Here is a 12,836-nt window from a genome sequence, read left to right on the forward strand (position 1 = left end):
CATAGTGCGGCGTATGTTAACCACATGACGCATATGGGAGATGCATCACGTTGTAAAGCCCTGCGTCATCAGGGGGCGTTCCAGCGCAAGGGAGGGCAATCCTGCACAGGAACGCATCCTAAAAGTGGCTGAGGAAAATCTACAAGATTTCAATCAGTCACTTTTAGGGCAATGATGCGTCACTCAAGCCCTGTGCCTGCTTGAAGCAGACGTACAGCTTGACGCAGCATTGGGGAGATAGGGCACCCCAGAGCATTGCTTTAGCTGCGCCATCGTTGCGACGCAACTCCAGCAATGCGCCACCTTTACGGCACAGATGCGTAGCGCTTCGGTGACGTTTTGGGCCCATGGTGCGCCGCATTGTAAATACGGCGCAGCATGGATGGTGGTGGCGTGGCGCACAATTACTGGCGCATCCCTGCTACTTTGCAGGGATGCGCCGGTAATTGCAAATCTGCCCCTTATTGTCTAGCATTACGCAGTTCTGTAAACTACACTCATACATTATTTCTCAGGCCAATGAAATGAACACAAAATCAAAAACAAATAAGCATAGTAGCAAAGCTACTGAGAAGGAGAGCAGTGCACCTGAAATGCACAGAAGATTTTGAAATATAATTTACCTACAATGTAATCAGCAGCATTATCGCTCTTGGTAAAAAACAAAAATTTGCAATATAATAACGCACAGAGCAGGAGAAAACAGAGTAGTTATGAAATAGCTACTACTACTCACCAAGCCCGGGGATCTCGATGCCAAGCAGGTCGAGCATGTCGCGTTCCCGGTCCAGGAGATCCGTCCAATGGTGGGTGGCCTGGTTGTAGGTGCGCCATACCCGAGAGTGAGAATACATGGCCCGGCACACCTTCTCCCACTGCTTCCGGCGCTCCCGGAGCCCGTAGCCGCTTGTGATCTTGCCGCCTGCCATGATGATCCTGGGGTGGCGGCGCTGTACATAAAACACCAGTGTGGCCACCTCCTCCGCGCTAAAGATCTCCCATGGCATCACTAGCTCCCCCCTCAAACGCCCGCACGGGAGACGGGCACAACCCTTCCCCTTCTCGGGCTGCTTCCTGGCTCCCTTTACCATGGTCTCGGCAGAAAGGAAGGTAAATAAGAAATAAGAAATAGAATAGGGAAGAAGAAAAGAAAAGAGTTTAAAAAAGTAGTTTAAAATTAACCAAAAGTAGCAGAAAACACAAAAATATGGAGCTAGAATAATAGAGGGATAGATAATAAGTAAAATAGATCATAAAAAAACTTCAAACAAGCAAAGGATGGCAAAGATTGAGAGAGGATACAGAAAGCATGCCCAGAACCATAGCAATGAATGAAAAACAAGATTGCCGAGCCGGTTCACGACCGCGTGGGTAAGTTCAGGCGAGATTTCCCCTGCGATCACACGTGAACTTGTACTAACGAGCCGCAGACTTTGTGAGATTACACATAGTGCCCGGAAACGGAAAAAGGTCACGGAAACAAGATGGCCGCGCCCATGTACGACCGCTAGGGTAACTTCGCCTCGTTGCGCTACCAGCGGCTTGCGAAAACGCAAAAAACCACGCGAACTAACACGCCGCAAAAAAACAAATCACATACTCGCACGAATTTGCTGCTTCCGAATTCGATCTTGCGCAAATTCGCGCCCCGCGAATCCCGCGAAATTGCAGAAAAACTATTTTTGCAAAACTGAAAGCACTCAGCAGGTGCAAAAGTTCAAGCTCATCATTAGTAACCATTCCCTGTAGTGCTTCCTGAGGGGCCCCTCCAGAGTTCAGTTGCCTACTTGCAACTATTCTATGACCCTTCTCCGACTCTCACAGCAGGCTCAGAGAATAGCTACAAGTATGCCACAAAGGTCCTGTTAAAAAAATTACACTGCAACAGAAAGCAATTACAGATAAGGAAGCAGGTGCCAGACTGGAAGTTCAAATTCAGTGACATATTAATCAACTCCTAATTCATTCATGTCAGTTGAGGCAGGGCAGGTATGCTAACGAATTTTGCAAAACTGAAAGCACTCAGCAGGTGCAAAAGTTCAAGCTCATCATTAATCAGGAAGCACTTACAGCTAAGGAAGCCGGTGCCAGCTCAAATTTAGTGACACATTAATCAGCCCCAAATTAATTAATGTCAGTTGAGGCAGGGCAGGTGTGCTTTTCCCCCCATAATCTACAGTGATGAACCAGAGGGTGGCATGGGTGAACCAGAGGGTGGCAGTAGTGAAACAGAGGGTGCTGTGATGAACCAGACGTAGAAACAACATGGTCGCGACCGTTGTGACCCAACAAGTAAGTTCGCGTTTGCGAACTGGTAAAAAAACCCTCGCGAACTGGCAGAAACCCTTGCGAACACAAAAAAAAGAAAAAATCTGCAAATTCGCGACAGTTCATGGATTTTGCGGATTGTGAATTCGTGAATACGCAAATTCGCGAATTCGCAAAATTCGCCCATGCTTATTATCAACATTAACTCCAAATATGTAACATATATCTTGGACTGTCCATGTAACAAGATATATGTAGGAAGCACCAAAAGACCCCTGAAAATCCGTACACAGGAAAATGTCCGGGCCAGGCGGAATGGGGACCTTAGATACCCTTTAAAATTTCATATGTTAGAAAAACACACAGCAGAGGACAATCTTTGGTTCTTTGGCATTGATCATGAACCCGTACATCCTAAGGGTGGGAACAGGGAACTGGCCTTGAGAAGGAAGGAGGCAGGTTGGATATGCCGGTTGCGTTGCGTGGAATTAGGACACAACATGGAGGACGAACTACATTATTTCTTGGAATAATTGTCAGTCTTGGCATTGTTACTCCGTCCATCTGTTCCCTCCCACTAAAGGCCCACCTATCCATTTAGAAAATCTTTTGGTTGTTGCAAGCTCCCCCCTTGACTGAAACTCCAGAACTAAGCATGGAGCTATGGAGACAGTGTTAGTGTGTGTTCACAGCAAACAGCCTGTCCTTTTGCAGCCCATTGAATGTAGCATGTTTAATTTGCTTCCATTTCATGGACCAATTTCAATAACAATGCGCATGCTTTATTTTGGAACATTGTGGTTATTTCCCAAATGTATTTTCTTGTACAAATCGTGGTTTTATCAATGCTTCATTGTGAAATAACGTCTGCCTTCAAAATTCCATATGCAAAAGCATCCCCACGTGTAAAACGGACGACTTCCTTCTACGGTTTACACGTGCAGAAAGCGACCCCACCCTAGAGCTCCTATAAAAGGCAGCGCACTCCTCCAAACGGTGCTTGTGTTCGTCAGTGCTATCTAGCTCACCTGTGATCCGGTCGGACTTACCAGCGACTTTGTCTGCAGCACTCCCTGGTCACATCGGCTCCAGATTCCAGGCAATCTGCGTCCCTTCGCGTCTTCCGGCTTCCCTATCCCTTGTCCTCCGTCTGCTTTTTCCTTCTGGCTCTCAACCCTCGGAGACCCGGAAACACACGCCAAGACCTGTAACAGGAAGACAAAGAACGGTAAACAAGAAAAAACCTTGAGCAACTGTAAGTACTTACTTATAAATAAATTAAGGACATCATTGCCACAAGAGACTTTAAATAAGTCTTGAATACAGAAGAACAGTTCTTGGTCACACATTCTAAGACTTGTAAAGACAATCTTGGATATCAAACTCTGCAAGATATTTCCTGTTCGCTTTTTTTATGGTAACAAATCAAACTTTGATGACAGACCAAAAAAGAACAGGCTATGTTTCCTATATTTTGTGAATGGTTGATTACAAGACATAGAGACATTTGATAAAAGGTACCTGGTTATTACGAGAAATACTATATTGGACAGCGTTTTAGTGCGGATTAAAAAGTAAGCTAAGTATATTGGAAAGCAATATGTTTAGATGAATGTCAAGTGACGGTATGTTTTAGGTAATGTGTTTGCTTCTTTTTTCTTTATCAAAGTTCTTTAGGAAAGAGAAGAATATTCCTTCCTAAGGGTGCCCTATCTGGTGTGAGAGTAAACGCCAGATCAGAGAAGTATATCTATGTTAGACTGTGTATTTAGTCAGAACTATATTGCATGCTTCATATTTTGTGTAGGTTGTAACAGACATAAATATTTAGTAATATGTATTTTATTTTTCTCCTGTGTTAAAGACAAAGCTTCTCAGAAAGATCTTCCCAAGTTCATCACCAAAGAAGACACAGTGATAGGCAGTTCACGAGAGTCAAAAGGGGGTAGTGTTTCTCTTTTGTTATTTTATCCACTTCCCCCTTCCCTTGGGCTTCTTTCACTACCACATATTGCTGTAGCTGTGTGGTGGGTTTGAGGTTTGAGAGAGGGTGCGAATAGTCATCTCATCCTTCGAGCAGAACAAACTGGAGTGCAGGTGAGCGAGTCTTGACAGACAGACCTTACACTAAATATAGTTCACATCACTATATACAACGTATGGGGTTTTCTTTTCCTATCATGAGCAGTTACAAGCTGAAAATATTAAGATCACTTAGTTAATGCATCCACCTTCAAAATATTTGTATGAATCTGAGTTGTTTCCATTATAATGACAAAGAAAAGGTGATTGGCATACCAAATTAAATGCTTGTACTCTTTATTAGACTGTCTATCTACTTTTTTGTATCTTGGTAATGTATGCCCATCTTCTCTCCTTCTTTTCTTGTCCCTTGCGTAATCTTGGCTCCCATACTGACCCAAGATGGCCGCCACGGTCTCGGACAGACACGTGTCATTTTGGCTTCCATACTGACCTAAGATGGCCGCCATGGCTTCGGACCCTCAGGCTCATTGACTTGTTCTCTTAGTTCATTATACATTACATTTTGTTCCCGCTTCTTTCATAAAAGTCATCCACTTCTTTCCCTTATATCAGGGAGCACACCAATACCAATTCTTTCCATGCTTACTTGGCGTTATCAGCTTGTTACAATGGATCATGTTGCAATATCTTTATAATATTAGACATGACAAGATGGCTGCGACGTGCAGAGGCTTTCACCATGTGATGCACTGGGATCCAGGTATCTCAGGAGCTCAGAGGTGTTTTGCTTTCTGCCTCGTTAGCCAGTTTATATAACATGAGAGAATATCATGGACTTCTCAAGCTGCCCGGAGGACGCATCGCAGTCGCCTCGGGGAATCACCTTTGGAATTCTTGCCACACGGTCCAATTTTAGACCGGCAAGACATAGACTATGTCCGATAAAAATGTTTTTTGATACTGGCCTAGGGGTAGAGACTAATTTTCCGGAACTTGCATTTTGGGGGTCCCATGCAGTTCTATTAAGACAGCGTTTCTCACTCTCATGATCTCCGTTTTTGTGTGATTGTCAATATGTTTTTTCTCCACAATTCAGTTAAAGGTTATCTACCTTAACACCAATATATTTTGTCATATCCTTGCTAGCTGGGGAGGGTTCTGGCTGATCACAGGGATGTCGTTAAAGTAGGTTGAAACTTGGAATTTTTTGGTAACAAATTGTTATCAGTTGGTCTTTGGTGGGTACTGGTAGTAAATATGTACAGGGGCAAATAAAAGCTCTTCAATATGTGATATCATGGCATTTAGATATTTATCCTAATGTGCCTCCTTCTTTTTATATATCCAACCAGATCGCGGCACTGCATTATACTTGCATCTCTCCTTTCTTTTGAGAACTGTGATTTATCATACGATGTACTGACTCTAGATAGGGAAGCACAATTGTGGCTTTTAAAGTATTCAAATTAGTTTCTTTTTTCCCATCAAATAGACATTACTCTCCTATGTTTATACTGTCAGAATTTATATTGTGTACAAGCAGTTCATGTTTTCTCCCCTTTAATTACAGTCCTATGCTACATATTCCATTCCACGAGTCACTGTTTCCTCAGATAGAGTAATGGAGTTCACCTGTAGAACAGGTTGCCAAAAGATCTGTGCTGAATTTACTGTCCACTACTTCCTATACATGTAAGCAATTAGCATAAAGAGTCAGGTTTGACTATATTATCTCTGGAGATGTCATTATCTGTAACTTTATGGAGTTATATATTCGTGACATAAGTGTTTTGGAGAACCCGTGCACTTCGGTAATGGCCCAGAGGGGTTCATTGAATTATCATTTGATACTGTTTCTCTTTTCAGACACCGTTTTACTATACAGTACTAGATGGAACTCTGACTGAATCAAGTAGAGCTTTCCTTTTGAGTGACTTTGATTACACCTACGGGACCCTTTTGGATTTATTACTTTCTGTAAGTCCTTCTTCTCTGCTTCGCCTTCTTGGGCCATAGCTATTTGAACCACTAGAAATTATGAATTTGGTTGATACCCAGACTTTACATCATACACATGTGTCTTTTCTTGTTCTTTATCTTGTCATCTATAGAGTGAGGAGACGTTTTTTTCTGTTATTCATGGTGCCATTCTGATCAGATTGATGTTCCCAGAAGATTGACATCATTTGTAGAAGGTATAATACTTAGATCTATTTCTCACAGTTTGCTCTCTTCTCTCTGCTCGTCATTTCAACTAGTGATTAGCTTCACTTTCTTTCTGCCTTGCTTATCTCCTCTCTTCTCTGAGTTTTCTTTTAAATGTTCGTAATAAAAAATGAAATAAAAATGTTTACTGTACTGTTGTGACATAGCGAAGTATTTGTATTATACTTTTTTAAACCTTATCTCTTTGTTGTCTGTCTGGAGGTATTCCTAACCCTTATAGATATAGATATACACTTGTTGGATTATAATAATAAAATGGAAAAATGTTTGTTTATGTCCTTTAGAGCTTAGAGGCATCTACTATATGTATGTTTATATGTATGGTAGTGTATATTTATGTGTATTCTTCGTGACTTATTGAAGTTTATATATGCAATGCTAAATGTTGTGGTGCACCCTTGCTGTTGTAGTTAATGTATGAATTTCCTGTGGGAATAAGCACTGTTGCAGTGGGTGCTATACGGTGTGCACACAATGACCCTTTGAGTAATTTGGGGGTTTCAACTTATATGTTTGGGGTATCTCCTGTTAGGTAATGGTCAAAAGAAGGTTCCACTACTTGGTTTCTGTTTCCTAAATGTACTTGTACGTTGCATCTGATACGCTCGCCTATACCACCATTGCAATAGTGATACGAGCTGCACATACACCATGAATGTTGGGGTACGGTGCGTTTCACACGCTCGCGTATGGCACCATTGCAATAGTGATACGAGCCGCACACACACCATGAATGTTGGGGTATGGTGCGTTTCACGTACTCGCGTATGGCACCATTGCAATAGTGATACAAGCCGCACACACACCATGAATGTTGGGGTACGGTGCGTGACATCTGAGGGGTGGGTGGAAATGACTCACAGCAGTGTCCAGACATACGAGGGCTGGGTGGAAATGACTCACAGCAGTGTTAACACATATGGGGGGTGGGTGTATATGACTCCCAGCATAAGCCAACAGTATAGGGGTGGGTGGATATGATTTCCAGCAGTGTCCAGACATTTGAGTGGTGGGTGTATAGGACTCCCAGCAGTGTCCAGGCATATGAGGAGTGGGTGTATATGACTCCCAGCATAGGTCAACAGTATGGGGGTGGGTGGATATGACTCCCAGCAGTGTCCAGACCTATGAGTGGTGTGTGTATATGACTATGCTTTGGATTGTTCTCAATGTTCACTTGTGGATGGGTATGTTGTGGGGTCAGATTGATCTGTGCTCAGGAGTCATTGACATGTGAGTGACTATTTACAATGACTGGCACAGCCATGCATGTCAGCAGGGACTTGCCAGTCATTGTGCACCACCGGTGGTACAAGGGCTATGAGCTTCTCCCACTAAGCATGGGCGAATTTTGCGAATTCGCGATCCGCGAATTTGCGGATTTGGAAATTCGCGATCCGCTAAATTCGCAAATTTGTGCAAATTTGCGGATGTTTGTTTTTTGTGTGTTCGCTGGGTTTTTTGCGTGTTCGCGGGTATTTTTGCGTCTTCGCGAGCCGCTTGCATAGCGAAGTTACCCATGCAGTCGTTAATGGGAGAGGGAGAGATAGATAGATAGATAGATAGATAGATAGATAGATAGATAGAGAAAGAGAGGGAAAGAGAGAGGGAGAGAGAGAACGAGAGAAAGAAAGAGAGGCCGGATCTCTGAAGGGCCAGATTCCTGAGTTGCCCCTACAGAATATACAACTTTTTATTTTTAGCAAAATGCATATGAAAATTGTGCTGTAAAGGTCTCTTTTTGTTTAACCCCTCCTGACAACTCAAAATGGGTGTATTTGCCATCCTCTCCCTTCTTCCTGTTTTTTATATCTGTAAGTGCTTCCTGATGAGGTTTAATTCCTTGGACAGGTGCCTCGTTGCCTACTTGTAACTATTCTCTGACCCTGCTTCAAGGGTCAGAGCAGGGTCAGAGAATAGCTGCAAGTAGGCAACGAGGCGCCAGGAAGCAATTAGAAGCAGGTGTCGAAGTTGAAGTTTATTTGTTTGTAACCCTTTTGTAAAAGGTTACAAAGAAATTAGGTTCAACTTTTGCACCTGCTGCTGTAACCCTTGCTTGGCTGAAAATTCGTCCCCGCTGATTCGCAGATTTTACCGCGATTTCGCGAGATTCGCGGATCGCGAAATCGCGGAAAATCCGCAAATTCACGCGCGAAACGGATTTTACGCCCACCCTTAGATGGTACTATACTGGTCTGCGGGGACCACCACCTCCAGTGCCTTGGCTCTGTAGGTAGTCGTCGTCCATCTTCCGCTTCACCATCCTCCGCAGATCGTACCACCTAGCCTAGCAATCCTTCCTGGTGCCCCTGATGGGTGCAACAGCATTGACCCTATTGATGATCCTCTCCCACAGGCGTGTTTTCTCAGCTATGCTGGTCCGACTGACCAATGCGCCAAACAGCTGTGGCTCGACTCTGATGACTTGATCTACAAGGATCTCCATCTCCTCCTTTGTGAACTTTGGATTCTTCTGTGCGAACATGGTGTGGGGTGAATGTGATTGCGGGTGACGGTGTATATGGATGTGGGTGTGTGGGTCTGGATGTGAAGGGGGGTGTAGGTCTATATGTGATTGGGGGTATGTGTGAAGGTGGATGTGTGCAATTGTTGATGCACTGGGCCAGGGACAGACTGATTTGCATATAGCCAGTTTCTGAGCTGGGATGGTGCAGTGAGATAAATAACGGTGATGGATCAAGCCCTGATCTTTGGACTGGGTAAGAGTGGTCTGCTTAATTCAGACACTCTGTTCATCACCACCCCCTTTTCTGAATCGTTTGTGGCCACTATAGGTGTGGCAGGGTATACTCAGACATGAGTCCCTTTCTCACTGCACCATCAGGATTCAAGCAAGCCGGGCCGAAGACGGCTGAAATGCCAGAAACCGCTCCCCGGTAGCTTGTCTCCTTTCTGGTGAAGAATAGGCTTGGTAGTTTAGTCTGCCCTGTTCCCATGATGCAGTGGGCCAGGGACAGACTGATTTGCATATAGCCAGGTTCTGAGCTGGGATGGTGCAGTGAGATAAATAAAGGTGATGGATCAAGCCCTGATCTTTGGACTGGGTAAGAGTGGTCTGCTTAATTCAGACACTCTGTTCATCACCACCCCCTTTTCTGAATCGTTTGTGGCCACTATAGGTGTGGCAGGGTATACTCAGACATGAGTCCCTTTCTCACTGCACCATCAGGATTCAAGCAAGCCGGGCCGAAGACGGCTGAAATGCCAGAAACCGGTCCCCGGTAGCTTGTCTCCTTTCTGGTGAAGAATTGGCTTGGTAGTTTAGTCTGCCCTGTTCCCATGATGCACTGGGCCAGGGACAGACTGATTTGCATATAGCCAGGTTCTGAGCTGGGATGGTGCAGTGAGATAAATAACGGTGATGGATCAAGCCCTGATCTTTGGACTGGGTAAGAGTGGTCTGCTTAATTAAGACACTCTGTTCATCACCACACCCTTTTCTGAATCGTTTGTGGCCACTATAGGTGTGGCAGGGTATACTCAGACATGAGTCCCTTTCTCACTGCACCATCAGGATTCAAGCAAGCCGGGCCGAAGACGGCTGAAATGCCAGAAACCGGTCCCCGGTAGCTTGTCTCCTTTCTGGTGAAGAATTGGCTTGGTAGTTTAGTCTGCCCTGTTCCCATGATGCACTGGGCCAGGGACAGACTGATTTGCATATAGCCAGGTTCTGAGCTGGGAAGGTGCAGTGAGATAAATAACGGTGATGGATCAAGCCCTGATCTTTGGACTGGGTAAGAGTGGTCTGCTTAATTCAGACACTCTGTTCATCACCACCCCCTTTTCTGAATCGTATTATTATTTTACAGCAACATAAAGTGCCATGTGCAATTTCCTTACGATAAAGCTGTCACCTCCTGTTTCTTGATATACTACTACCATTAAAATCAACTTTATTTGCGATTTGTATAGTACACATTAATTTTTCTCATGCATCCATCTTGGGATTCTTAGCAGTCCTGAGCCATCACAGCGTTTATTGAGCCATTTAAAGATGTACGTATAGGTCCTCTTCCATATTGAGGCCCCCTAGAGTCTTGGGGTCATTAGGATGGCGGGCATACTTTGTCCGCAAGCCATTCTTTCGGGATTGGGACCACCCGCCATAAGGGCGGGGGTCCTGTGTGGGCAATTAGGATGCGCCAGCCACAGTGGCGGGCACATTCTACATTCCTGGCATTGTGCTGGGTGGTCCACTCACCACCGCCCGCCACAATGCCAGGAAGGCATGTTGTGCACTTCCATGCACAACATGGCAGGTACCGCACAGTGCCTGCCAAGTTGTGCACAGAACTGCTGGGGGGTACGATAGGTAGCCCCCATGTGCCACCCCCCAACATCCTGGGGGCCCGCAACTGGCCCCAAACACAAACACCGCATGCCTTTCCATGGCGGCGTTGCCGCCATGCAAAGGCACCCTCCCACCTGCATCCTAATATGGATGGCGGTGTCTAGCAGACACCACCACCATATGAAACTCTTTTTCGCCCCGTCAACTCATTGACCGGGTGGAAAAGCGGCAGACGGTCTTCCCGTCAGCCGCGGTCCCCCGCCATACTAATGTGGCATGGGGGAAATGGGTGGCAAGCGGGCTAGGATGTAAGGCGGATCTCCACCGCCATGCGGGCGATCCGCAATTTTAGGAACTGCATGAATCACGCAATATGTGAGACCCTCCATGTGTTCCTTATGAAGTTCTTCAAAGTGCCTTGCTACACGGAAACCTTGATCTCAATTTTGATGGCTCGCAAATGCTGTAGGATTCAATTCAATCTCTTTATTCAGTTAAAAAAACCTTGTAAGATACAATACATATAATTAATAAAATACAAGCGGATGCAAAGTCACAGTAAAATTGGGGTACAATTAGCAGCACGTTTTTTCCTATAGTAAATAATACAGAGTATGTAATTACATTCCCCTGGGGGGTTTTTAGTTGGAAGAGAATTCATCATAGTCAACTTGCCTCATCTAACGAGATCACTTAATAAATATACAGAATAAAACAATAAAATATCTTCTATATAAAACAAGCACCAGGGTCGCTAAAAACAACAACACTTTATCATTTGGCAGATAATACCATGTTAAATTAACCAGTTCATTATACTTCTGCACCTAACTTATACATTCAATTCTAACCAGCGATAATGCAATACAAGGTTAAGTAAAGTTACATTTTTACACCTTTCCTCTTTCTGGTCAAAGCTACACATAAGAGGAAACGGCTCAGGCTGAACACTATCGGTTGAGATGTGTCTCCCTTAAAAATTCTAAGCCCAACCCCAATATGGCGAAGGCTTAACATTTTGCATATGGGCTTTAACCATTTTTTCCTTGCGTTAAGATATGCAGGACATATAAATAAAACATGAGACTCATCCTCTTTCAACCCCATTTCACAAAGCTCACATAAAACTGAATCAGTATTCCTATTTGCACCCTTATTACTGTGCCATTTACTTGTCCTGTCCCTCGTTTGCAATATACTGTACCGGAATTTTAAATAAAGACTTTTAGCCAACGGGGGGTAGATTTCATCCATAAGGGGCTCTAGTTGCATATTCATTTTTACTGAAAATGTTTTTGAAGTCAGAGTCCCTATGTTGGGGTTAACTAACACTGAATCACTAATAAACTCCCAGTACCTTTGTTTCAGAAGCTTTTTTGAGCTATTAGTGAGTGAATCTGGGTCTGACCAAAAATTACTCAGGCCCAGTTTTCCAAACCATTTTTCGACACTAACCATGGCAGATGGGTGCTATTTTTTATAGCCATTATCTCTTTCAGTGCTTCTCTATGTCTACCAACTCCTCTGTAGACCACAGACAAACCCAGTAAAGCAATGGGCGAAGAGAAGCATAGTCATCTGTGCGTCGAAAATTGAGGTCCCACAATACAGGGGTCAATGGTGTGGAACTAGGTACACCTAGGAGTTGTCTAATGAAGGAATTCTCTCGTACTAGAAAGGTATCCTTCAGTGCATAACCCCAAAGATCTGCTCCATAGAGGGAGGATGATTGTGCTTTACATTTAAATAATTCAATGGCCGGTGAAACTGATTTAAAATGACTGTTCTTGTGCTTTTTTAAAATCGGGAACTGGTTTTGAGTCAACCTCAATTTTGCATTCTCTAATTGAGTTTTCCATGATATTTTGCTATCTAAAATAATACCAAGGTATTTAAAATTTGGGACTTCTTCAATAATTTCATCATTTATTTTAAAAACTTTGTTAAAACCTTTATGAGGGTTGATTGTCATGACCTTTGTTTTTGAGGAGTTAATTTCCAATTTCCTGTCAAGACAATACAAACTAAATTTATTTAAAAGGTT

This window comes from Lissotriton vulgaris, chromosome 1_2, assembly GCF_964263255.1.
Source record: "Lissotriton vulgaris chromosome 1_2, aLisVul1.2, whole genome shotgun sequence".
Classification (NCBI taxonomy): Eukaryota; Metazoa; Chordata; class Amphibia; order Caudata; family Salamandridae; genus Lissotriton; species Lissotriton vulgaris.